Here is a 27,196-nt window from a genome sequence, read left to right as displayed (position 1 = left end):
AGGTGATGGTGGCCTCGTAGAATGAGTTTGGGAGTGTTCCTCCCTCTGCTATATTTTGGAAGAGTTTGAGAAGGATAGGTGTTAGCTCTTCTCTAAATGCTTGATAGAATTCGCCTGTGAAGCCATCTGGTCCTGGGCTTTTGTTTGTTGGAAGATTTTTAATCACAGTTTCAATTTCAGTGCTTGTGATTGGTCTGTTCATATTTTCTATTTCTTCCTGATTCAGTCTTGGCAGGTTGTGCATTTCTAAGAATTTGTCCATTTCTTCCAGGTTGTCCATTTTATTGGCATAGAGTTGCTTATAGTAATCTCTCATGATCTTTTGTATTTCTGCAGTGTCAGTTGTTACTTCTCCTTTTTCATTTCTAATTCTATTGATTTGAGTCTTCTCCCTTTTTTTCTTGATGAGTCTGGCTAATGGTTTATCAATTTTGTTTATCTTCTCAAAGAACCAGCTTTTAGTTTTATTGATCTTTGCTATCGTTTCCTTCATTTCTTTTTCATTTATTTCTGATCTGATTTTTATGATTTCTTTCCTTCTGCTAACTTTGGGATGTTTTTGTTCTTCTTTCTCTAATTGCTTTAGGTGCAGGGTTAGGTTGTTTATTCGAGATATTTCCTGTTTCTTAAGGTGGGATTGTATTGCCATAAACTTCCCTCTTAAAACTGCTTTTGCTGCATCCCATAGGTTTTGGGTCGTCGTGTCTCCATTGTCATTTGTTTCTAGGTATTTTTTAATTTCCTCTTTGATTTCTTCAGTGATCACTTCGTTATTGAGTAGTGTATTGTTTAGCCTCCATGTGTTTGTATGTTTTACAGCTCTTTTCCTGTAATTGATATCTAGTCTCATAGCATTGTGGTCGGAAAAGATACTTGATACAATTTCAATTTTCTTAAATTTACCAAGGCTTGATTTGTGACCCAAGATATGATCTATCCTGGAGAATGTTCCATGAGCACTTGAGAAAAATGTGTATTCTGTTGTTTTTGGATGGAATGTCCTATAAATATCAATTAAGTCCATCTTGTTTAATGTATCATTTAAAGCTTGTGTTTCCTTATTTATTTTCATTTTGGATGATCTGTCCATTGGTGAAAGTGGGGTGTTAAAGTCCCCTACTATGATTGTGTTACTGTCGATTTCTCCTTTTATGGCTGTTAATATTTCCCTTATGTATTGAGGTGCTCCTATGTTTGGTGCATAAATATTTACAATTGTTATATCTTCTTCTTGGATTGATCCCTTGATCATTATGTAGTGTCCTTCTTTGTCTCTTCTAGTAGTCTTTATTTTAAAGTCTATTTTGTCTGATATGAGAATTGCTACTCCAGCTTTCTTTTGGTTTCCATTTGCATGGAATGTCTTTTTCCATCCCCTTACTTTCAGTCTGTATGTATCTCTAGGTCTGAAGTGGGTCTCTTGTAGACAGCATATATATGGGTCTTGTTTTTGTATCCATTCAGCCAGTCTGTGTCTTTTGGTGGGAGCATTTAGTCCATTTACATTTAAGGTAATTATTGATATGTATGTTCCTATTCCCATTTTCTTAATTGTTTTGGGTTCGTTATTGTAGTTCTTTTCCTTCTGTTGTGTTTCTTGCCTAGAGAAGTTCCTTTAGCATTTGTTGTAAAGCTGGTTTGGTGGTGCTGAACTCTCTCAGCTTTTGCTTGTCTGTAAACGTTTTAATTTCTCCATCAAATCTGAATGAGATCCTTGCTGGGTAGAGTAATCTTGGTTGCAGGTTTTTCTCCTTCATCACTTTAAGTATGTCCTGCCACTCCCTTCTGGCTTGTAGAGTTTCTGCTGAGAGATCAGCTGTTATCCTGATGGGGATTCCCTTGTGTGTTATTTGTTGTTTTTGCCTTGCTGCTTTTAATATGATTTCTTTGTGTTTAATTTTTGACAGTTTGATTAGTATGTGTCTTGGTGTATTTCTCCTTGGATTTATTCTGTATGGGACTCTCTGTGCCTCCTGGACTTGATTAACTATTTCCTTTCCCATATTAGGGAAGTTTTCAACTATAATCTCTTCAAATATTTTCTCAGTCCCTTTCTTTTTCTCTTCTTCTTCTGGAACCCCTATAATTCGAATGTTGGTGCGTTTAATGTTGTCCCAGAGGTCTCTGAGACTGTCCTCTGTTCTTTTCATTCTTTTTTCTTTATTTTGCTGTGCAGCAGTTATTTCCACTATTTTATCTTCCACCTCACTTATCCGTTCTTCTGCCTCAGTTATTCTGCTATTGATCCCATCTAGAGTAATTTTTATTTCATTTATTGTGTTTTTAATCGATGCTTGATTCGTCTTTAGTTCTTCTAGGTCCTTGTTAACTGTTTCTTGCATTTTGTCTATTCTATTTCCAAGATTTTGGATCATCTTTACCATCATTATTCTGAATTCTTTTTCAGATAGACTGCCTATTACCTCTTCATTTGTTAGGTCTGGTGGGTTTTTATCTTGCTCCTTCTCCTGCTGTGTGTTTTTCTGTCTTCTCATTTTGCTTATGTTACTGTGTTTGGGGTCTCCTCTTTGCAGGCTGCAGGTTCGTAGTTCCCGTTGTTTTTGGTGTCTGTCCCCAGTGGCTAAGGTTGGTTTAGTGGGTTGTGTAGGCTTCTTGGTGGAGGGGACTACTGCCTGTGTTCTGGTGGATGAGGCTGGATCTTGTCTTTCTGGTGGGCAGGTCCACGTCTGGTGGTGTGTTTTGGGGTGTTTGCGGACTTTTTATGATTTGAGGCAGCCTCTCTGCTAATGGGTGGTGTTGTGTTCCTGTCTTGCTAGTTGTTTGGCATAGGGTGTCCAGCACTGTAGCTTGCTGGTCGTTGAGTGAAGCTGGGTGCTGGTGTTGAGATGGAGATCTCTGGAAGATTTTCGCCGTTTGATATTATGTGGAGCTGGGAGGTCTCTTGTGGACCAGTGTTCTGAAGTTGGCTCTCCCACCTCAGAGGCACAGCACTGACTCCTGGCTCCTCAATTTGGGATGATTTGTTGTCTATTCATGTATTCCACAGATGCAGGGTACATGAAGTTGATTGTGGAGCTTTAATCCGCTGCTTCTGAGGCTGCTGGGAGAGGTTTCCCTTTCTCTTCTTTGTTCTCACAGCTCCTGGGTCTCAGCTTTGGATTTGGCCCCGCCTCTGCGTGTAGGTCGCCGGAGGGCGTCTGTTCTTCGCTCAGACAGGACAGGGTTAAAGGAGCAGCCTCTTCGGGGACTCTGGCTCACTCAGGCCGGGCGGGAGGGAGGGGCACGGAGTGCGGGGCGAGCCTGCAGCGGCAGAGGTCGGCGTGACGTTGCACCAGCCCGAGGCGCGCCGTGCGTTCTCCCAGGGAAGCCGCCCCTGGATCCCGGGACCCCGGCAGTGGCAGGCTGCACAGGCTTTCGGAAGGGCGGTGTGGACAGTGTCCTGCGCTCACACACAGGCTTCTTGGCGGCGGCAGCAGCAGCCCCAGCGTCCCACGCCCGTCTCTGGGCTCCGCGCTTTCAGCCGCGACTCGCGCCCGTCTCTGGAGCTCCTTTACGCGGCGCTCTTAATCCCCTCTCCTCGCGCACCAGGAAACCAAGAGGGAAGAAAAAGTCTCCTGCCTCTTCGGCAGCTCCAGAGTTTTCCCGGACTCCCTCCCGGCTAGCTGTGGCACATTAGCCCCCTTCAGGCTGAGTTCTCGCCGCCAGTCCCAGTCCTCTCCCTGCGCTCTGACCGAAGCCCGAGCCTCAGCTCCAGCGCCGCTCGCCCTGGCGGGGGAGCAGACAAGCCTCTCGGGCTGGTGAGTGCCGCTCGGCACCGCTCCTCTGTGCGGGAATCTCTCTGCTTTGCCCTACCCAGGTATGTGGGGAGTTTCTTGCCTTTTGGGAGGTCTGGGGTCTTCTGCCAGCGTTCAGTAGGTGTTCTGTAGGAGTTGTTGCACGTGTAGCTGTATTTCTGGTGTATCTGTGGGGAGGAAGGTGATCTCCGCCCCCACCCATTTTTATACCTATTAATCTTAACATATTCCTACAGCATAGAAGAGGCTAAATACATATTTGATGAAAAAGTGGAAGCATGAAGAAATACGCTGCTTAAAAATATATGTCTAGAAACAGAAATATACACTCTATATGTAAACATTGCTTCATTCATACAACAAACATTTTGAATTCTTACCATCTACCAAGATCTGTTCTAGGCACTCTCAACAAAAGCAACAGAAATCCTTGACTTTATATACTAGTGGTTGGTGAATATCAGCAAGTAAGTAACAGAATAAATAGTACATTTATGACATGTAAGAAGGTCATGGATACTGTAAAACTAGAGTATGGGAAAAATGAACACATATGTCCAAACAAAAACTTGCATATGAATGTTTATGGCAGCATTGTTCATAATAGCCAATACATTGGAAATGACCCAAATGTCCATCAACTACTGGATGGATAAGCGAAAGGAAATATATACATACAATGGAATACTATTCAGCAATAGAAAGGAAATAATTATTGATACATGCTACAACATACATGAAACACAAGAGCATCATGTTAGATAAAAGAAGCCAGACACAAAATAACATGTATTTTATGATGCTACTTATAGGAAATGTCCAAAAAGACAAATCTCTACAGACAGAAATAGGTAAGTATAAAAGTTGCCTAGGGGAATAGGAAATGATTGTAAATGGACAGGGAGTTATAGAAATTTTAAAAAATTAGATTGTGGTTATGGTTGTTAAAATCTGTAGATATGTTAAAAAACATTGAATTGTAAATTTAAAGCAGATGATTTTATGGTTTTTAATTATGTTTCAATAAAACAGTTAATTAAAAAGGAAAGAAAAAGAACTATAGTAAGGTAAGAGTGATCTGGAGGGTTGGCTCTGTGCAGGTGTAATTTTCAGTAAGGTACTCAGGTTGGGTCTCATTAAGAAGGAGATATTTGATCAAAGACTTTATGGAAGTGATCAAAGTTCAGATACATAGGGGATATGGATTCCAACCTGAAACAAAATCCTGTGAAATGTCTCTGAGGCAAGGTGAGTATGTGGTATGTTGCACATATAGCAAGGAAACAAGTGTGACAGAAGCAGAATGAAGTGAGAAGATGAAAAATAAGGGAGGTAAAGGGTGGTGCATGGAATGAGTGGGCCTCTATAGATCATTATAAGGAATTTGACTTCATCTTTAGTGAAATGACAATATGGAAGATTTTGAGCATAAGCATGAGATGTTTTGACTTATATTTTAAGGTGATCTTCATGGCTGCTCTGTAGATAATTATTTCAGGAAGGCAAAGGTGAACACAGGAGAAGCAGAGAGATCAGGGAAGAGGCTAATGGCTGGAACCAGGAAGTTTAGGAGAGCACATGATTAGACTTGGTCTGAATATTTGTGTGTGTGTGTGTGTGTGTGTGTGTGTGTGTGTTTATGCTAAAGAAGAATTTTCCTTGGTTTTATAAAAATAATATGCCACCAAAGTCTCTTCATCTAAGAAGCTGGTTATGATTTTGCCAGTGTGCTCTAGACCTTCAGACACCCTAGCTGGCTGTCATTGGGCAGTTTCCTTGCCTTGACTTGTGACTTGTTCTTGCTTCTATTAAGCAGTGATGGTGCACACTTATGGAGTCATAGTAGTAATGAAGAAATAAAATAGACATGAAAACCCAAAATTTTATCAACCTTGATAAAATGTAATTTATTTTATCTAGTAAACCAAACAAATAATGAATTAAGTTCTCAAGGCTGTCTGAAGAAAGAAAAAACAAATAAAACAAGAATTTTAGGTGTTAAATAGTGATTATCTTAACTCTAGTATGAGAAAAATAAAAGTTTAGTTTTCACTTAAAAGAACTGTTCATATTTATACCTTAAAATTATTTAAAATTTTAAAAATGACATTTATTTTATCATTTTCTATTGAAAAAATCTAAAAATGAGCAGTTTCATATTTCAGAAAAATTATAATTGCTTGTTAGAATTCTTTGAAAACTAAAATGATTTTTAAACATTAAATGTAAATATTATTTTAATGAGCATGAACACATTCTAGAGCATGTATGAAAAAATTCTCTTTTGAATCATTCTAATATACTGAAAAAAGGACTTTTTTCCTTATATGTGATATTTACTATTCATACACATATGAACATATCAAAATGAAATTACTCAATCCTTTAAATTACTATGTACAAGATACTAACACACACATCATATTCCATTTTATACCTAACAAATAAAGAAACAAAAAAGACAGAGAAAGAGAACCAGGGTGATATCAATTATTAATAATCTAGCATATTAGTATTATCATTATTCACTTTACTGTAACCATATATTTTGTATGATCTACTGGTAGTAAATGCTCAATAAACATTTGTTCTAATAAAATACTGAAGATAAGTAAATTTTTAAATGCAATTAAATCTGCAATTATGTATCTGAAGATTTGGCTTCAGTATAAGAAACAAATCATGATTAACAACAGCATATCAGAGCCTTTCAAAAATTAAAAAACAGAGACTTCCGGGTAAGATGGCGGAAGAGTAAGACGCGGAGATCACCTTCCTCCCCACAGATACACCAGAAATACAGCTACACGTGGAACAACTCCTACAGAACACCTACTGAATGCTGGCAGAAGACCCCAGACCTCCCAAAAGGCAAGAAACTCCCCACATACCTGGGTAGGGCAAAGCAGAGAGATTCCTGCACAGAGGAGCGGTGCCGAGCGGCACTCACCAGCCCGAGAGGCTTGTCTGCTCCCCCGCCGGGGCGGGCGGCGCAGGAGCTGAGGCTCGGGCTTCCGTCAGAGCGCAGGGAGAGGACTGCAGCTGGCGGCGAGAACTCGGCCTGAAGGGGGCTAATGTGCCACAGCTAGCCGGGAGGGAGTCCGGGAAAACTCTGGAGCTGCCGAAGAGGCAGGAGACTTTTTCTTCCCTCTTGGTTTCCTGGTGCGCGAGGAGAGGGGATTAAGAGCGCCGCGTAAAGGAGCTCCAGAGACGGGCGTGAGTCGCGGCTGAAAGTGCGGAGCCCAGAGACGGGCGTGGGACGCTGGGGCTGCTGCTACCGCCGCCAAGAAGCCTGTGTGTGAGCGCAGGTCACTGTCCACACCGCCCTTCCGGGAGCCTGTGCAGCCTGCCACTGCCAGGGTCCCGGGATCCAGGGGCGGCTTCCCTGGGAGAACGCACGGCGTGCCTCGGGCTGGTGCAACGTCACGCCGACCTCTGCCGCTGCAGGCTCGCCCCGCACTCCGTGCCCCTCCCTTCCGCCCGGCCTGAGTGAGCCAGAGTCCCCGAAGAGGCTGCTCCTTTAACCCTGTCCTGTCTGAGCGAAGAGCAGACGCCCTCCGGCGACCTACACGCAGAGGCGGGGCCAAATCCAAAGCTGAGACCCAGGAGCTGTGAGAACAAAGAAGAGAAAGGGAAACCTCTCCCAGCAGCCTCAGAAGCAGTGGATTAAAGCTCCACAATCAACTTCATGTACCCTGCATCTGTGGAATACATGAATAGACAACAAATCATCCCAAGTTGAGGAGCCAGGAGTCAGTGCTGTGCCTCTGAGGTGGGAGAGCCAACTTCAGGACACTGGTCCACAAGAGACCTCCCAGCTCCACATAATATCAAACGGCGAAAATCTTCCAGAGATCTCCATCTCAACACCAGCACCCAGCTTCACTCAACGACCAGCAAGCTACAGTGCTGGACACCCTATGCCAAACAACTAGCAAGACAGGAACACAACGCCACCCATTAGCAGAGAGGCTGCCTCAAATCATAAAAAGTCCGCAAACACCCCAAAACACACCACCAGACGTGGACCTGCCCACCAGAAAGACAAGATCCAGCCTCATCCACCAGAACACAGGCAGTAGTCCCCTCCACCAAGAAGCCTACACAACCCACTAAACCAACCTTAGCCACTGGGGACAGACACCAAAAACAACGGGAACTACGAACCTGCAGCCTGCAAAAAGGAGACCCCAAACACAGTAACATAAGCAAAATGAGAAGACAGAAAAACACACAGCAGGAGAAGGAGCAAGATAAAAACCCACCAGACCTAACAAATGAAGAGGTAATAGGCAGTCTATCTGAAAAAGAATTCAGAATAATGATGGTAAAGATGATCCAAAATCTTGGAAATAGAATAGACAAAATGCAAGAAACAGTTAACAAGGACCTAGAAGAACTAAAGACGAATCAAGCATCGATTAAAAACACAATAAATGAAATAAAAATTACTCTAGATGGGATCAATAGCAGAATAACTGAGGCAGAAGAACGGATAAGTGAGGTGGAAGATAAAATAGTGGAAATAACTGCTGCACAGCAAAATAAAGAAAAAAGAATGAAAAGAACAGAGGACAGTCTCAGAGACCTCTGGGACAACATTAAACGCACCAACATTCGAATTATAGGGGTTCCAGAAGAAGAAGAGAAAAAGAAAGGGACTGAGAAAATATTTGAAGAGATTATAGTTGAAAACTTCCCTAATATGGGAAAGGAAATAGTTAATCAAGTCCAGGAGGCACAGAGAGTCCCATACAGAATAAATCCAAGGAGAAATACACCAAGACACATATTAATCAAACTGTCAAAAATTAAACACAAAGAAATCATATTAAAAGCAGCAAGGCAAAAACAACAAATAACACACAAGGGAATCCCCATCAGGATAACAGCTGATCTTTCAGCAGGAACTCTACAAGCCAGAAGGGAGTGGCAGGACATACTTAAAGTGATGAAGGAGAAAAACCTGCAACCAAGATTACTCTACCCAGCAAGGATCTCATTCAGATTTGATGGAGAAATTAAAACGTTTACAGACAAGCAAAAGCTGAGAGAGTTCAGCATCACCAAACCAGCTTTACAACAAATGCTAAAGGAGCTTCTCTAGGCAAGAAACACAACAGAAGGAAAAGAACTACAATAACGAACCCAAAACAATTAAGAAAATGGGAATAGGAACATACATATCAATAATTACCTTAAATGTAAATGGACTAAATGCTCCCACCAAAAGACACAGACTGGCTGAATGGATACAAAAACAAGACCCATATATATGCTGTCTACAAGAGACCCACTTCAGACCTAGAGACACATACAGACTGAAAGTAAGGGGATGGAAAAAGATATTCCATGCAAATGGAAACCAAAAGAAAGCTGGAGTAGCAATTCTCATATCAGACAAAATAGACTTTAAAATAAAGACTACTAGAAGAGACAAAGAAGGACACTACATAATGATCAAGGGATCAATCCAAGAAGAAGATATAACAATTGTAAATATTTATGCACCAAACATAGGAGCACCTCAATACATAAGGGTAATATTAACAGCCATAAAAGGAGAAATCGACAGTAACACAATCATAGTAGGGGACTTTAACACGCCACTTTCACCAATGGACAGGTCATCCAAAATGAAAATAAATAAGGAAACACAAGCTTTAAATGATACATTAAACAAGATGGACTTAATTGATATTTATAGGACATTCCATCCAAAAACAACAGAATACACATTTTTCTCAAGTGCTCATGGAACATTCTCCAGGATAGATCATATCTTGGGTCACAAAACAAGCCTTGGTAAATTTAAGAAAATTGAAATTGTATCAAGTATCTTTTCTGACCACAATGCTATGAGACTAGATATCAATTACAGGAAAAGAGCTGTAAAACATACAAACACATGGAGGCTAAACAATACACTACTTAATAACGAAGTGATCACTGAAGAAATCAAAGAGGAAATTAAAAAATACCTAGAAACAAATGACAATGGAGACACGACGACCCAAAACCTATGGGATGCAGCAAAAGCAGTTCTAAGAGGGAAGTTTATGGCAATACAATCCCACCTTAAGAAACAGGAAATATCTCGAATAAACAACCTAACCTTGCACCTAAAGCAATTAGAGAAAGAAGAACAAAAACATCCCAAAGTTAGCAGAAGGAAAGAAATCATAAAAATCAGATCAGAAATAAATGAAAAAGAAATGAAGGAAACGATAGCAAAGATCAATAAAACTAAAAGCTGGTTCTTTGAGAAGATAAACAAAATTGATAAACCATTAGCCAGACTCATCAAGAAAAAAGGGAGAAGACTCAAATCAATAGAATTAGAAATGAAAAAGGAGAAGTAACAACTGACACTGCAGAAATACAAAAGATCATGAGAGATTACTATAAGCAACTCTATGCCAATAAAATGGACAACCTGGAAGAAATGGACAAATTCTTAGAAATGCACAACCTGCCAAGACTGAATCAGGAAGAAATAGAAAATATGAACAGACCAATCACAAGCACTGAAATTGAAACTGTGATTAAAAATCTTCCAACAAACAAAAGCCCAGGACCAGATGGCTTCACAGGCGAATTCTATCAAGCATTTAGAGAAGAGCTAACACCTATCCTTCTCAAACTCTTCCAAAATATAGCAGAGGGAGGAACACTCCCAAACTCATTCTACGAGGCCACCATCACCTTGATACCAAAACCAGACAAGGATGTCACAAAGAAAGAAAACTACAGGCCAATATCACTGATGAACATAGATGCAAAAATCCTCAACAAAATACTAGCAAACAGAATCCAACAGCACATTAAAAGGATCATACACCATGATCAAGTGGGGTTTATTCCAGGAATGCAAGGATTCTTCAATATACGCAAATCAATCAATGTGATACACCATATTAACAAACTGAAGGAGAAAAACCATATGATCATCTCAATAGATGCAGAGAAAGCTTTTGACAAAATTCAACATCCATTTATGATAAAAACCCTGCAGAAAGTAGGCATAGAGGGAACTTTCCTCAACATAATAAAGGCCATATATGACAAACCCACAGCCAGCATCATCCTCAATGGTGAAAAACTGAAACCATTTCCACTAAGATCAGGAACAAGACAAGGTTGCCCACTCTCACCACTCTTATTCAACATAGTTTTGGAAGTTTTAGCCACAGCAATCAGAGAAGAAAAGGAAATAAAAGGAATCCAAATGGGAAAAGAAGAAGTAAAGCTGTCACTGTTTGCAGATGACATGATACTATACATAGAGAATCCTAAAGATGCTACCAGAAAACTACTAGAGCTAATCAATGAATTTGGTAAAGTTGCAGGATACAAAATTAATGCACAGAAATCTCTGGCATTCCTATATACTAATGATGAAAAATCTGAAAGTGAAATCAAGGAAACACTCCCATTTACCATTGCAACCAAAAGAATAAAATATCTAGGAATAAACCTACCTAAGGAGACAAAAGACCTGTATGCAGAAAATTATAAGACACTGATGAAAGAAATTAAAGATGATACAAATAGATGGAGAGATGTACCATGTTCTTGGATTGGAAGAATCAACATTGTGAAAATGACTCTACTACCCAAAGCAATCTACAGATTCAATGCAATACCTATCAAACTACCAATGGCATTTTTCACAGAACTAGAACAAAAAATTTCACAATTTGTATGGAAACACAAAAGACCCCGAATAGCCAAAGCAATCTTGAGAACGAAAAACGGAGCTGGAGGAATCAGGCTCCCTGACTTCAGACTATACTACAAAGCTACAGTAATCAAGACAGTATGGTACTGGCACAAAAACAGAAATATAGATCAATGGAACAGGATAGAAAGCCCAGAGATAAACACACGGACATATGGTCACCTTATCTTTGATAAAGGAGGCAGGAATGTACAGTGGAGAAAGGACAGTCTCTTCAATAAGTGGTGCTGGGAAAACTGGACAGGGACATGTAAAAGTATGAGATTAGATCACTCCCTAACACCATACACAAAAATAAGCTCAAAATGGATTAAAGACCTAAATGTAAGGCCAGACACTATCAAACTCCTAGAGGAAAACATAGGCAGAACACTCTATGACATAAATCACAGCAAGATCCTTTTTGACCCACCTCCTAGAGAAATGGAAATAAAGACAAAAATAAACACATGGGACCTAATGAAACTTCAAAGCTTTTGCACAGCAAAGGAAACCATAAACAACACCAAAAGACAACCCTCAGAATGGGAGAAAATATTTGCAAATGAAGCAACTGACAAAGGATTAATCTCCAAAATTTATAAGCAGCTCATGCAGCTCAATAGCAAAAAAACAAACAACCCAATCCAAAAATGGGCAGAAGACCTAAATAGACATTTCTCCACAGAAGATATACAGACAGCCAACAAACACATGAAAGGATGCTCAACATCTTTACTCATTAGATAAATTCAAATCAAAACTACAATGAGATATCATCTCACACCAGTCAGAATGGCCATCATCAAAAAATCTAGAGACAATAAATGCTGGAGAGGGTGTGGAAAAAAGGGAACACTCTTGCACTGCTGGTGGGAATGTGAATTGGTACAGCCACTATGGAGAACGGTATGGAGGTTCCTTAAAAAACTACAAATAGAACTACCATATGACCCAGCAATCCCACTACTGGGCATATACCCTGAGAAAAACATAATTCAAAAAGAGACATGTACCAAAATGTTCATAGCAGCCCTATTTACAATAGCCCGGAGATGGAAACAACCTAAGTGTCCATCATCGGATGAATGGATAAAGAAGATGTGGCACATATATACAATGGAATATTACTCAGCCATAAAAAGAAATGAAATTGAGCTATTTGTAATGAGGTGGATGGACCTAGAGTCTGTCATACAGAGTGAAGTAAGTCAGAAATGAAAGACAAATACTGTATGCTGACACATATATATGGAATTTAAGAAAAAAATGTCATCAAGAACATAGGGGTAAGACAGGAATAAAGACACAGACCTACTAGAGCATGGACTTGAGGATATGGGGAGGGGGAAGGGTAAGCTGTGACAAAGTGAAAGAGCGGCATGGACATATATACACTACCAAACGTAAGGTAGATAGCTAGTGGGAAGCAGCCGCATAGCACAGGGAGATCAGCTCGGTTCTTTGTGACCGCCTGGAGGGGTGGGATAGGGAGGGTGGGAGGGAGACGCAAAAGGGAGGGGATATGGGAACATATGTATATGTATAACTGATTAAATTTGTAAAATAAAAAAAAAAATTAAAAACAAAATCTTCTTGGTTAGAAAAATTTTACCTCAATCACGTTTGTAAATTTATTTTCAGTTTATTTCAAAAGTACAGTATCATTTTAATGTAAGTATAGCCATTTTTGTGATGACAGTTTTACAGTTAAATTGTGTCCAACAGGCTAGCATTATATTTGATAGTTATACGAAGGATGTAAACACAAAAAATAGCTCAGGTTCATTTTTTAATTACACTGGAGACTTGTAATGCTGTATTTGATTTAATAACCATAGTTACCTTATGTGGAAGTAACAGCTTTGAGATGAATCTGTGGTAGTGAATACCAGTCTATATTAAATTGCTTCAAAAAAGGGTTGAGTTTATCAATAAATAATTTTCCTGATCTCTATTTCATTTTATAATGTGAATGGACGTGCAGTACTGGCTGTATAACCAGCTAAGTGAACATTGTATTAGAAAATGTTTTAATATAAACTTGTAAAACTAATTGGAAAGAAAATCCATTGTTCTTTACCAAGTAGTGGAGGAATGTTAGCAATGGTAGTTGTGGTTTCAATTTTCCATTAAGTTGTCACTTTGCAGTTGTTCAAAGTTATGAAAAATGTGATGGTAATATTCCCCCGAATAAGTCATAAAACCAATGTAATCAGGAGCAAGAATCCAGTTTAACAGTCTAGTGTCACAAAAGCAAAACAAAACAAAACACCAGGGATCCAGATTTCCATCACAGAAAGCCAATTCAGTGGAAGTGTTTCATATGTATCACTAAGGCACTGTGCACCCAGAACAGAGTAAAATATCTTGCCTAACTTCAAATTGTTTTTATTAATCAGTTATCTAGAGAGCTGCAACAAATGTGCCAAAGTTTCCATAATTTAACACAATAGAAACCTGTTTTTTCACTCACACACTCAAAGGATTTGGTGTGCCCATTCCATTGGACCTCCTGGGCACCATATTTTAAGTGGTGATTTGGGAATCCTGCATTTTCCTTTCTTCTGATTTCATTATCTCCTTGAGTCTTGGAGTCCTCTGCTGGATTGTCTGCATTCAGACAGCCAATGGGAAAGGGAAGGGTGAAAAAAAGAGGCAGTTAACAAAATGTGAATTAAGGACTATAGAAATTAAAATGTCCAAGAAAACTACTATTTTAATAAATCATGCACAAGTCCACAGTGCTGTCCATGGAAAAAAGAATATATATAGTAGGGGTGGCATAGCTGTGTTGTAGATACCAAATTCCTTTCCACCCGTACATTTCTCATCCTTTGGAACTCTTCTGTTAACTACTAATTCTAACACTTCTGAAATTATAACTTCCTCTCTTAATACTTTAAAGAACTATCCCAATAAGGACAATGCTTTATCAGTTAATTCCCTATTATATATCTGAGGATATATATATATATATATATATATATATATATATATAGAGAGAGAGAGAGAGAGAGAGAGAGAGAGAGAGGGATATATATATATATCTATTATAGAGGGATATATATATATATATCTCCTATTATATATATCCCTCTATAATTTAATTCCCTATTATATATCTGAGATGGGGTGCTTCCAGAAGATTTTATCAATGGAAGGGGTGGTGATCAAAATAGAGAAATAATCCTAGAGTTGGTGCCTGCAGGGGGTATTTTAATGATCTTTATTTTAAATTCTTTGCCTTTTTACCTAGCTTCTCATTTCTTCTTTCAGTTTCATTATTTTTATTTCATATATCCTCAAGCTCTGTTATTAGATGCATGCACACATAGAATTATAATGTTCTCTGATTAATTGACTCTTTTTATCATTATAAAATGTTCCTCTTTACCACTTGCAAGTGCTCTTATTCTGAAGTCTACTTCAATATTAATATAGACTCTCCAGTTTTTTTTAAAAGTAATGTTTGCAGGGTATGTCTTTCAACTTTACTCTTATCCTACATGTGTATTTTTATTTAAAGTTTCTTGTAGACAGAATATAGGTAGATTGTGCATTGTTATCAATATACTTTGGTTGAAGTTTACCACTTTAAATCAAAGTTAATTTGTTTATTTAATTATACTATGTGATCTATTTCTTTCTTCTTTCCTGCATTAATTTTTTTAAAGGTCTTTTTGCCATTATTTCATTTTTTTTATTCTTACTTCTGGGACTCCAATTACATATATTTTAGTCCCATTGATATTGGTTCACAGTTCATTGATAGTTTAATTTTTCACACTCTTTGTACTTCATTTTAAATAATTCTATTGCTATGTATTCAAGTTCACTAATCTTTTCTTGTGTTGTTTCTAATCAGTTGTCATATATTTTATTTTAAATTTGGTATTTTTCATCTCTCGATATCCTGTTTGGGTCTGTTTTAATAAATTCCATTTAGCTCCTTCTTGTGTTCACATTTTCCTTAAACACTGGAATATATTTGTGTATGTATAATTTTAAAGTCCAATTTTTCTAGTTCTGTATTGCTACAGGAAACTTGAATGATCCCATGGTTGTGTTAAGTTCTGGAATTTATTCATCTTATAGCTCTTCTGTGATTGTTATTTCTTGATTTTTTTAATCCAGGTTGTTTTCTTTCTGACACACAAGTGTGTATTTATTTTCAATTAAAGTCTCCTCTCTGAAATATTTTACTTGGCTTGTTCTCCCTGACCTACCTATGTCTCCTTATCTCAGTGAGACTGCTGGTCTTTGTTTGGCTTTCCCATGTGTTACTGAAGCTGGAAAATGCTTTCAGACAGTAAACTAGAGAAAAGTCTCACCTTGTTTGTTTCTTTTCCTTTAGGGATCATTTTCACACTGTGCCTGTTATCTAATGTCCAAGAACAGTTATTTAATATATTTTGCCAATTTTCTATTTGTTAAAGCAGGAGGGCACTTATCATTATAGATAATCCTTTGTGAATGGAAATGGAAACCTCCTCATTTTATTTTAAATGCAAGAAATTGGTAGGATCAAATTGATATGCACTTTACCATTATGTTTCTGATTCTTATAGCACATATCCAATGCATTTTACTAAAACCAAATAATATACAATAATATACTTTATATAGTAAGATAGATGTATAATGAAGCAAAACACTCTGAATTGTCAACTATCCTTTGTTCTAACCTTATTTCTACTACTAAATATTGGCTAGATATTTGTTTAACTGTCCACCAGGGGGGAAAAATGCACACAACATAAGATTTTTGAGTTGAGTTTATTCAGTGTATTACCGAGGACTGTAGACCAGGAGACAGCCTCTCAGATAACTCTGAGGAACTGCTTTGAAGAGAGAGGGGAGGAGCCAAGATATATATGAATTTTGGTTGGGGAATACATGCAGACAAGATCTAGGTAAATACTGGTCACAATGGCCATAATAAAAAAATCTAGAAACAATAAATGCTGGAGAGGGTGTGAAGAAAAGAGAACCCTCCTGCACTGTTGGTGAGAATATAAATTGATACAGCCACTATGGAGAACAGTATGGAGGTTCTTTAAAAAAATAAAAAGAGAACTACCATATGACCCAGCAATCCCACCACTGGGAATATACCCTGAAAAACCATAATTCAAAAGGATATATGTACCACTGTGTTCATTGCAGCACTATTTTAAATAGCCAAGACATGGAATCAACCTACGTGTCCACTGACAGATGAATGGATAAAGATGTGGCACATATATACAGTGGAATATTAGCCATAAAAAGGAACGAAATTGAATTATTTGTAGTGAGGTAGATGGACCTAGAGTCTGTCATACATAGTGAAGAAAGTCAGAAAGAGAAAAACAAATACCGTTTGCTAACACATATATATGGAATCTAAAAAAACAGTACTGATGAACCTAGTGGCAGGGCAGGAATAAAGATGCAGACATAGAGAATGGACTTGAGGACACATTGGGGCAAGGGGACGTTGGGACAAAGTGAGAGAGTAGCATTGACATATATACACTACCAAATGTAAAATAGATAGCTAGTGGGAAGCTGCTACATAGCACAGGGAGATCAACTCGATGCTTTGTGACCACCTAGAGGGGTGGGATAGGGAGGGTGGGAGGGAGGCTCAAGAGGGAGGAGATATGGAGATATATGTATACATATAGCTGATTCACTTTGTTGTACAGCAGAAACTAACACAATATTTTAAAACAGCTGTACTCCAATAAGCATGTGGGGGAAAAAAAAGATCTAGGTGAAAGGTTACTGCTACACAAGAGGATCAGACAGCTCTGTTAATGATTTTAGTGCTTTTTTGTGTCTGGGAAGATGTAACAATGAAGGGCCATTGAAATTCTTCCTTAGATATGCATGTTAACTATCTAGTAGTCCATATATCCAAAGCACAGAATGCGTCATCCTGAATTCCTCTCAGGATGAACTTGTAGGTCAGGGACTGCAGTGGCTAGAACAGGAATGGTGAGCAACATTCATGGTTCACAACACCAGGTACTTTGGTTGCTTTCTGAAGTGCCCCTGTCTGAGGGGAGATTAAAAGTTTGACTCTAGAGAACTCAAAAGCGGTCATGAGATTGATACAGTTAGGGGAATATGGGCAGGGAAGCCAGGTGTTATTTCTGGACAGGAGCTTTAAGAGTAGCACGTATCTATCTTGTGTTTTCCCTTTTCCATGTAGAAGTTGCTCTGTTAGAGTGGGATCCCAGGTAAAGACGATAGGAAATCTCAGCTAACTCAAGATGCGTATGTAACTCAAAGAAGAAATAAGCGTTAGTTATTTTAAGCACTCACATTTTGTGACCATTAGTTACTGCAACACAATCTAGCCTCTTATCTGATACATCATGCAAATTTAATCAACCAAATAAATTATTTAATCTCAGATTCATCAATTGTAAATTTTAAATGCTATCTATGATATATTATGTAGAGTATTATTGTGATAATTTAGTTCATGTATAGGTTCAAGAAAAATTGCTAAGTATGGATACTGCATAAATATGAAGAACTCATCCTTACCCATATTCATATTTAGTCCTCAGTTTTAGCATTTTAATCTATGTCATTAACCTTATGAGAATATAAGTTTAAAAGACCTTGCAGTTTAATGGACTATAATTTCCACTTAGTAAGTGCCTTAAATTTTTAAAGCAATTTTTTCTTTCAAAAATTTCCTCCAAATACCTATCAGTGTTCAACCATAAAATACATTGAATGATTAGGTATTCATTATACACTTTTAATTTTTTATCTTATTTATTGAAAATTTCTGTGCCTCTTCAAAAACTGTAAATTCTGTTTTTAATTCATTTTGTTCTTTGGTGCTTTATTTTCTGGCAATAAAGATTTGGCAACTTTACATTGCAAAATAAATTCAAATTTAATTATTTCCTTAAAAGATACAAAATTTAATTCCTCTTAACCCTCCCGCACATTTTGTAACCCCTACAAACCATTTTGCTTCTCTTTTAAAAAGACTTTTTCTTATACATTTAATCCCAATCTCTCTTTTGAGGGATGATCCTTCTAGAAGAATTACTATATTCCAAACAGTCATATTTTCTAGCTATAATAAAAAGATTCTCTAAAGAAATAGAAACCACTAATGACTTTCTGACAAGAAAGATAAATAAAAAAATGTTGGTAAGACATTTATTTAATTTCTCAGTTCCTTATTTTGGTCTCCAATATCTTTTATCATCATATCATAGTTGTGTCAGTTCTTGACTCACTCTTGTAGCTGTAAAGAAAGAGAAGATTTTCCATTCTGTGTTCAAATCCATTCAAGGTTTATTTAGGCATTCTTTTGAATTCCATCTAATCACACTTTTTGAAATAAAAGTGGTTTATGCTAAAATTGTGCTATGAACAGAACATAAGAAAAACATATTTTAAACTAGTTTCTTTGGGTTAATAACTCACACGGCCTCTTAAATAGGCATACTATGAAACCTCTTAGAGATTCTCTAGATAGGATGTACAACATGCAATATTTTCTGAAATAATTTGACCATGGTGTCCTATTATTTATAGAAAATCTTTCAGAAAGTCACTCCCTGGATCTTCTTTTACAAACAAAGAACTATATCAATGGCATGGTGTTTCTAAAAGAAAACAGTACTTGTTTACCATTGAACAAAAAAGGTCCTTTCTCACCTTGAGAGAAACATCCTCTTTAACAGAGATTGTTGTTTCAAGAGTAAGTGTGATTGGACGTGACATTTGAAGGACCAGTAAGTTTTACATAATATTTTCTGTCTGAACTCTAACAAATGCTCAAAAGCTATATCATTGCAGCTTGTCCTGAATCAAACTAATTATTTCATCTATCCTTGTCAACAATGAAAAAGAAGCACCCCGCTAGTTTCAAAAACTGTTTTCCTGCAATAGTAGTGTTTACTTCATTTCACAAAAAAAGAGTCATATTTCCTTAAATCTTTGTTTAAAAACCTGCCATCACAAGGAAGTCTATCTTTTCAATGACCAAATGTAGTTTTCTTTCTGTATGCAAATCTGACATATAGTATTTTCCTTTTTATTATTCACATCAGATAAACAAAAATCCCATCAGTTTATAACTTCTGCCTAAAATATCTCTGGCTTATCCAGCAATTGGGATAAATGAGTTTCATTCTCTGTCTTCTGAGCCTGGTGGGTGGACATTTATATTGTTCTTCCTTTCAGACGCAATTCATTAAAGAGTCACACCCAAGTCAGAACACCAGCAAAACGTTTTTCTGACTCATCTTTTCCTTGCTTTATGTTATAAGCCAATGTAATAATACTGGCTTTGACTTTGAGAATTGAAGGTGTCTGATATAAAATATTTATTTGTTCTCATTTCTGCCTTTGACAAAGCCAACATTTAATGGATTTCTGGAAAGTGAGTGCAACAGCAAAACCCATGTGCATTTCCCAAATTTATTTTTATTCTGGCCTTGTTGGGAGTTTCCTAGATTGCCTGCCGCAATCACAAATGCCTTTTTTGAGTTCCCTTTGAAGTTACATCACTGTCTTCTCCACCTTTCCTGAAGTTGTATGTTTTGCATTTTTGGTCAAGTCAAAGAACATTAGCAAAGGAAAGCTACAATTCCACAGAAGGAAGTCTAGCTCATATTAGATTACATTATTCTGACCTCTTGCCGCTACCAACAATCCCTTCTGTACTTTGTCTGACATTAAAAAAAAAAAAAAGGAAACTGTAGTGGAGACTGATTCTTAGATTAAACTAGGCATAAGCTAACTAGTGAAAATTTTAGAAAAAGAAGAGTGAGCAGTTATCCTTCTCTCACTCCATGCTTTAGTGGATCCATTGTTGTCTATTCCAGAATGGGTCACAAGATATCCAAGATAAGCATTCCATTTAAAAAATTTTATTTTTTTCTTTATCTTCTTTTATTTATGTCTTCCTATTTTTCCCTTTGCATCAAATAATAGAAACTTTCAGAAAATTTCTTTTTTGTTATATGGTAGGCAATGAACCAGTCACCCTGCCCCATCACTGATATTGTGAGCATCCAGTTTTGCTGAATGGGAAATTAACATTCAGAAAAGTCACAGGACTTCTCCAACCTCACCAGATGAATCTGTATCAGATTTTTCACACTAAAGAATGTATTATTTTCACTTAATAACTCTATCTTTTTATAAAAGGAGGTAATGTATATAGCACCCATTCTTCATGAGTCATCTGCTAAGAAAAAAATATGTCTACGATGGAAGTTCTTCTTATCAGTCTAAAATTACTGAGTCAAATGGCCCATTTGACTGTCTTCCTGGGACTACTAATCGTTTGACTCCTTGTGTGTGAAAACATTAACTGACCCAAACCCATCTGAATTAAGACTAAATGATGCATTGGTGAAAGGGGCACTGTCAGGAAACATTTCAATCTCATGGTTTTGGAAAATATAGAGTGATATCCCAAATCATTGTTTTGGGCTGTAGTTTTATTAAATCCTACACAGACAAAGTAAATGAATCAGAAAAAAAAGAAACAATATCAGAAAATATTAAAGCCTAGAGCTGGCCATGTGTATCATATCTAACCTTTCTTTTTTTACACACAAGAAAAGTATTTCTGAGGTCAGGCAACATTTACAAGGTCAAACTGAAACAGAAGGGAAGGAGGCAAGGCACAACCTTTAAAAGAATGACATATCCGAGGACATGACATAAACGGATTAGAATAAAATAGGTCCAAGAAAGCGAACAGTTGACTTCCACTAGAACTTGAGCCTCAGTATACGCTCATTGTAACACATCAGCAAGCTAAATGTCACACCCGTAGGTGCCATGACAGTTCCAAGGCTGATCATAGAGGTCAAAAAGTGGGCGGTGGCCCAATTCCTGGAAATCCCCACCACTTCCCCAAAATAGCTGGAATACTCCTCCCACTCATTAGCCTATGAAATTACTCACCCCTATAAAAACTGACAACCCCATACCCTGATGCCACTCTCACCTTCTGTGATGGCCCACACTCTTGTCTCCAGAGTGTGTTTCTCTCTAAATAAATCCACCTCTTACTTATCACTTTTGTCTCTCAGTGAATTCTTCCTGCGATGAGACATCAAGAACCTGAGCTTCATTAAGTCCTAGTACCAGGTGTGTGATCTCAGTTAAAAGAAAGTGGGTTCAAGTCCCAATCTGGATTTTGGTTGGGCTCGAGTCCCGGAGTAATCTGAGTTCGTGCAATCTAAGTTTCACGGTTTCAAAACCAGAAGTCCTAATAGAAACATAGGTGGCTTGATTCCTATCTCACTCCTTTTACACTTATACCCTGCCAAACATGTAGGTTAAGAAACAAAAGTATTTTGGCCTGAGTTACAGGTGTATCATTGTATTAAAACTCCCCAGGATAAAGAGAATTGAGAAACTGTAGACTATCCAGATGTTGGTAGATATTTAAATGCCATTTAATAGGATATTATTATTCTTCTCATAGGACATGCACACTTTATCTTTTAGGACGTTTTTTCCTCAAGGAATAGTTAGTATATTTTAGTATCATTAAACAGTGTGAAGAGGAGCTTGCTTGCAATCTTTAATAATAAAATTTCCATAGAACCATTAACTAAAAAAAACTGAGAGTTGTAGTAGGGTTCCAGAATTATTTTTCAGTTGAAGGAAAAATAATTCCATATCAAGAATCAGTTTATTTAATACAGATAAATAAAACATAATATTAGAGAAGAAAATACCACCCCCTTAATGACTTTATCATTACAGTGACCTACAGATTTCAACTTTGAACATCTCATTTATTTAAAATATAGTTTGAAAACTATAATAAATCAAATGTGTATCAGAAGTAAACCACTTCTTTGCTTTTAAATGGAGTTTGAAAAATTTTGACTTACCACTGAATGGTATCTAACAGATATGTAGTGTGTTTGTTTTATTGTTTGGGGCATTTTTGTGTGTGTATGATGAGTTGGCCAAACAATAATTTTGAGCATCTACTATGTATCCAGCATTGTTCTAAATGTCACCAATCAAGTTATAAATTAGATGCACAATGTCCCTGTCCTCAAAGGGGTTACTTATTTGTGTACCTGCATGTGTGTGTGTGTATTTGTGTAGAAGGAGGGTAAAATAAAGTGGGAAAATATGATAAAACCTAAAAAATAATATATATACCTCTGCATAGGAAAAGTGTTATGTGGATGACAAGATATGCTATATCAGTCATGGATCATTTAAGAAAACAGAATCTGCACTATGTGTTCCAGACAGGAAAGGGTTTATTAGAGGGATTTATCTGATTTCAAGGCTGTAGAAATTAATACCCATGATTTACTGGTGCATTTTAAAGAACCTACTGGTGCATTTTAAAGAATCTATTGTGATGATCACAATAGATTCTATCACCAACTCATGTAATTTGTAAAAATTTGGTCCTCCAAAATGTCATGTATGCTGAAACCCATCCATCTGCCTGCTGTAGCCAGATACTATTTATGGGTTTCACTACTTTTCCTCCTTCCAAGATTTTATGAGTATACTGAAAGTATTGGGTTGCTGACAAAAGACACTGGCTGGATTCCACTAATTGAGTCATATATGTCTCCCTGACAAATGAGAGCCTCTTCTGCAGTGGGTCTACTTACACTCTGTGTCAATTCCCAGAGCTACCTTAAATACACCTACTTTTCACTGATTCTTCAGTCTTATTTTTTTCCCTGCTATATATAAAGATAAATGGTCAGCCAAAGCACATTGATCATTGAAGATCCATACCTCTTGCCATCTTTTCTTCCAGGTAAAGATGATAACCAGATATAATGCTCAAATTTCTACCCACAGGGGACTTTTTTTTAACACTAAACAGCAAGGCTACCTATAAATAGAAATATAATATGGCAGCCGTCCAATTTAAGCAGCATCTATATTCATATCAATCTATAATCAGGTCTGAATGAGATGTGGATGGACCTAGAGTTTGTCATACAGAGTGAAGTAAGCCAAAAAGAGAAAAACAAATATCGTATATTAATGCATATATGTGGAATCTAGAAAAATGGTACAGATGGTAAGGCAAAAAACAAACCAACAAAAATGAGTATAAGGTTGACAGCATAGAATACAAATGTTATATGGTCTAAAATGGAGAAATAACTTACAAAGTATGAGAAGAGAAGAGCGAGAGATGGTTGAAAGTAAAATAACTCACAAATTGCCTCTTCTATAATAACTAAAATAAAGACTAGTCTAAGCTGAAAGAAAGAAAAAAAACTGTAGGAAAGGTTTTGAATATTGAATTAGTACAAAGGTAAAAACTAAGATAGGGCTTCCCTGGTGGCACAGTGGTTGAGAATCTGCCTGTCAATGCAGGGGACACGGGTTCGAGCCCTGGTCTGGGAAGATCCCACATGCCGCGGAGCAACTAGGCCCATGAGCCACAACTATTGAGCCTGCGCGTCTGGAGCCTGTGCTCCGCAACAAGAGAGGCCGCGATAGTGAGAGGCCTGCGCACCGTGATGAAGAGTGGTCCCTGCTTGCCACAACTAGGGGAAGCCCTCACACAGAAACGAAGACCCAACACAGCAAAAATAAATTAATTAATTAATAAAACTCCTACCCCCAACATCTAAAAAAAAAAAAAAAAAAAAGAATGGGAAGCCTTACTCTAAAAAAAAAAAAAAAAAAAACTAAGATAAACAATTTTTTTAATTAAATGGGGGATAAAGTAGAAAAGGAGGGAAAAAGCATAAAAGTAATTATATTTGGATACACAGTAGGGAAAATGTAAATTGTCTAAAGAAAGAGAAAGATGAGAACATTTTATGATATTAAGCACACAATTAAATAACTCTAGTAAAGTAGAGAGGATTAAGGAAAATATAGCACTGTATGTTACTTTAGAAACTGTCAGCTTTAAGAGATAGATGATGATACTAAGCAGGCATCATAGAGGGCAGATACAGTAGAGTGCCCTCAGGAGCTTGAAGATGCTCGGGGTGCTGACCGGGAAGCAACAGCACTTGGTTGGCACAAAGTCATTTCTGAGGACAAGTGAGACTGCCGCTGGTGCCCTCAGACGTTTCTGGGAGAAAGGGCTGTAGTTTGGAGTCATGCAGATGAGGGTTTACAAGTCATCCAAAATCGAATTATGATCCCAAATGTGATCTCATCTGTATCCATGAGCTGATAGATCAAGAAAAATTTCAGATAAGTATTTAATACGAGGTATATATTACACATATACACACATATACATAAAAATATATGAATATATATATACTTATATAATTACTATACATATATACATATGGGAAAGAGTCAAGGTCTGTTTCATATTAATGCAAGGAACAGCTTAAGTCTATATCAAGAAAGTTCTATTGTTATATCTTATATTTTTTATGTGTCATATAATAAAGTTGCTATTAAATTGTAATTTAAAGGCTAATAATCTGAGGTGGAATCTTGAATTTATGCTACCTGCGTGACTGCAGTAAGTGTGCAGTTTAGGGTCTCACTTTCTTTTCTGTATATAGGTACTAATAGTACTGACAATTACTTCACTGTGATAATTAACTAAAATCATATATAGAAAGCTATGGGGCAAAAAGGCTTGACACATAGCTGGTGTTCACTATCTGGCTATAAATTTAATCTTTTTTTTTTTTTTTTTTTTCTTTTTGCGGTATGCGGGCCTCTCACTGTTGTGGCCTCTCCCGTTGCGGAGCACAGGCTCCGGATGCGCAGGCCCAGAGGCCATGGCTCACGGGCCCAGCCGCTCCGCGGCATATGGGATCCTCCCAGACCGGGGCACGAACCCGTATCCCCTGCATCGGCAGGCGGACTCTTAACCACTGCGCCACCAGGGAGGCCCTATAAATTTAATCTTAATGGTACTGAAGATAAAGTGTTACTTTAGTATTAGTTCAGTTTCTTTCACCTAGAACAACACTCATTTCCCTGTACTCTACAATTTAAGGCATCCTGCAACCTACTGTCAACCTATTAAGCAGGACATATAATTCATGAGATAAAATATTGTCCTCTGTAGATTCAACCTTATATGATAGTAAAAATGTCACATTGTATCCTCTTTTTTTTTTTTTGCACGCCTCCTATCAAAAAATTTTGCTTTGTTTTACTGTGTTTAACCAGATCTGGAAATATGTAACTATTTTAGCAACTTGGCCTTGCTTTATCATACTGTCACTTTTTTTGTTTTAGTCCTCTGACCTAGTGGCAGCTCTTGGGTTGGAATTTCTGAACAGTTCTGCCTTGTGAAATACCTTCTTAGAAACCCTAGTTGAAATGCTGTCAGCTGGGTTGATTATGAAACTTTTACAATTTTGACAAGATAAAAACAACATATCCAAAGCAAAGGTGTGAATAAAATGTCTTGTATGGCCAATCAGTTCTTACTACCTTAGAAAACCTACTAGTCATATGGTAATCCATAGAACAGGACAGGCAAGTGCAGCCTCATCGTATTAATAATAAAGTAAGTGAAATTTAATATGAAGCCAACTTTTATAAACAATTATAATTTACCTGTAATATTTGGAAAGAGTAATGCAATTATAATGTCTAATGTAATGAGGATATGGTGAGACTGTCCTTAAGCTGCTGTTAGAGAATGTAAATTCATGAACTCTTTATAGAAACAATTTAGCAAAAAGTATCAATGTGTATCAACAAGCTTTTATATAGCTATATCTTTAGTCCAGCAGTTCCCCTTCTAAGACTACTGTATATTCTATGGGGAAAAAAAAAAAGAGGTTGCATGTACATAAATGGTAAATATCTTCTTATAAGATTTATTTATATTCATCAAATGCAAGCAATTAATATTCAAAAATTGGGAAAAAATTATATATATGTGTCTGAACTTCTAGCTTCTAACAAGCACCTTCTTGCCTGCAACAAACATAAACTTTGGAAAAGAATCAACCAAATAAACAGCTGTTTGAAGGCACTGGAAAGCAAACAAAAGCTGGCAGAAAATAGAAGTGGAACGGCTCTTGAAATGAAGGAAGGACAGGGGGCAGGATCTATGTTTATCTCACTTTCCCCCTGAAGGAACTCCACAGTTCACAAGGCTAATGAGGAATAGAGCTCAAGTAGAAAGTGGCAGACTTAATGAGTTAAGGACCCAGAGGTCAGAGTTTCCACATGGAGTAAAATGTCAGGAGAGTAATGGAAACTCTAAAAAAATACATAACTTGGACATTCTAAACCCCAAAAATGCAATACTCAGAATCAACATTTCAGTGAATGGGCTTAACCTGAGATTGATTGGACAATGCAGAATAAAAGCACTATAAACTCAAGGACAGGGAAATAGAAATTGTCCAAATTGATTCACAAATTATAGATTGAAAATATTGACAACTTCAACAACCTGGTCACTGTGTTAAGTCATCTAACACATGTCTGAATGAAATACCAGATGGGTAGGACAATGAATGACATTAAAGAAATAATGACAATTTTGTACATTCATGAAACTGTAACCATCCATAGAATGCTGAAGAAATAGTTTTCAGGAAGCTGGCTGCCCATTGAGTGAGTTGCTTAAACACATACGCCCTACAGAATCAGTTGCTAACTTTCTACTTTTCTACTTTTTTGTAATTGAGATTGTTAGACTTCCTTAAATTATATTGCAGGCAATAAATATTGATTCTAAGTCATTATCCTTTTAACTAAGAATTACATAGTTCAGGCATTAGGATAT

Source organism: Mesoplodon densirostris, chromosome 7 (genome assembly GCF_025265405.1).
Source record: "Mesoplodon densirostris isolate mMesDen1 chromosome 7, mMesDen1 primary haplotype, whole genome shotgun sequence".
NCBI classification, from domain to species: Eukaryota; Metazoa; Chordata; class Mammalia; order Artiodactyla; family Ziphiidae; genus Mesoplodon; species Mesoplodon densirostris.
This window is presented reverse-complemented; position numbering follows the sequence as displayed.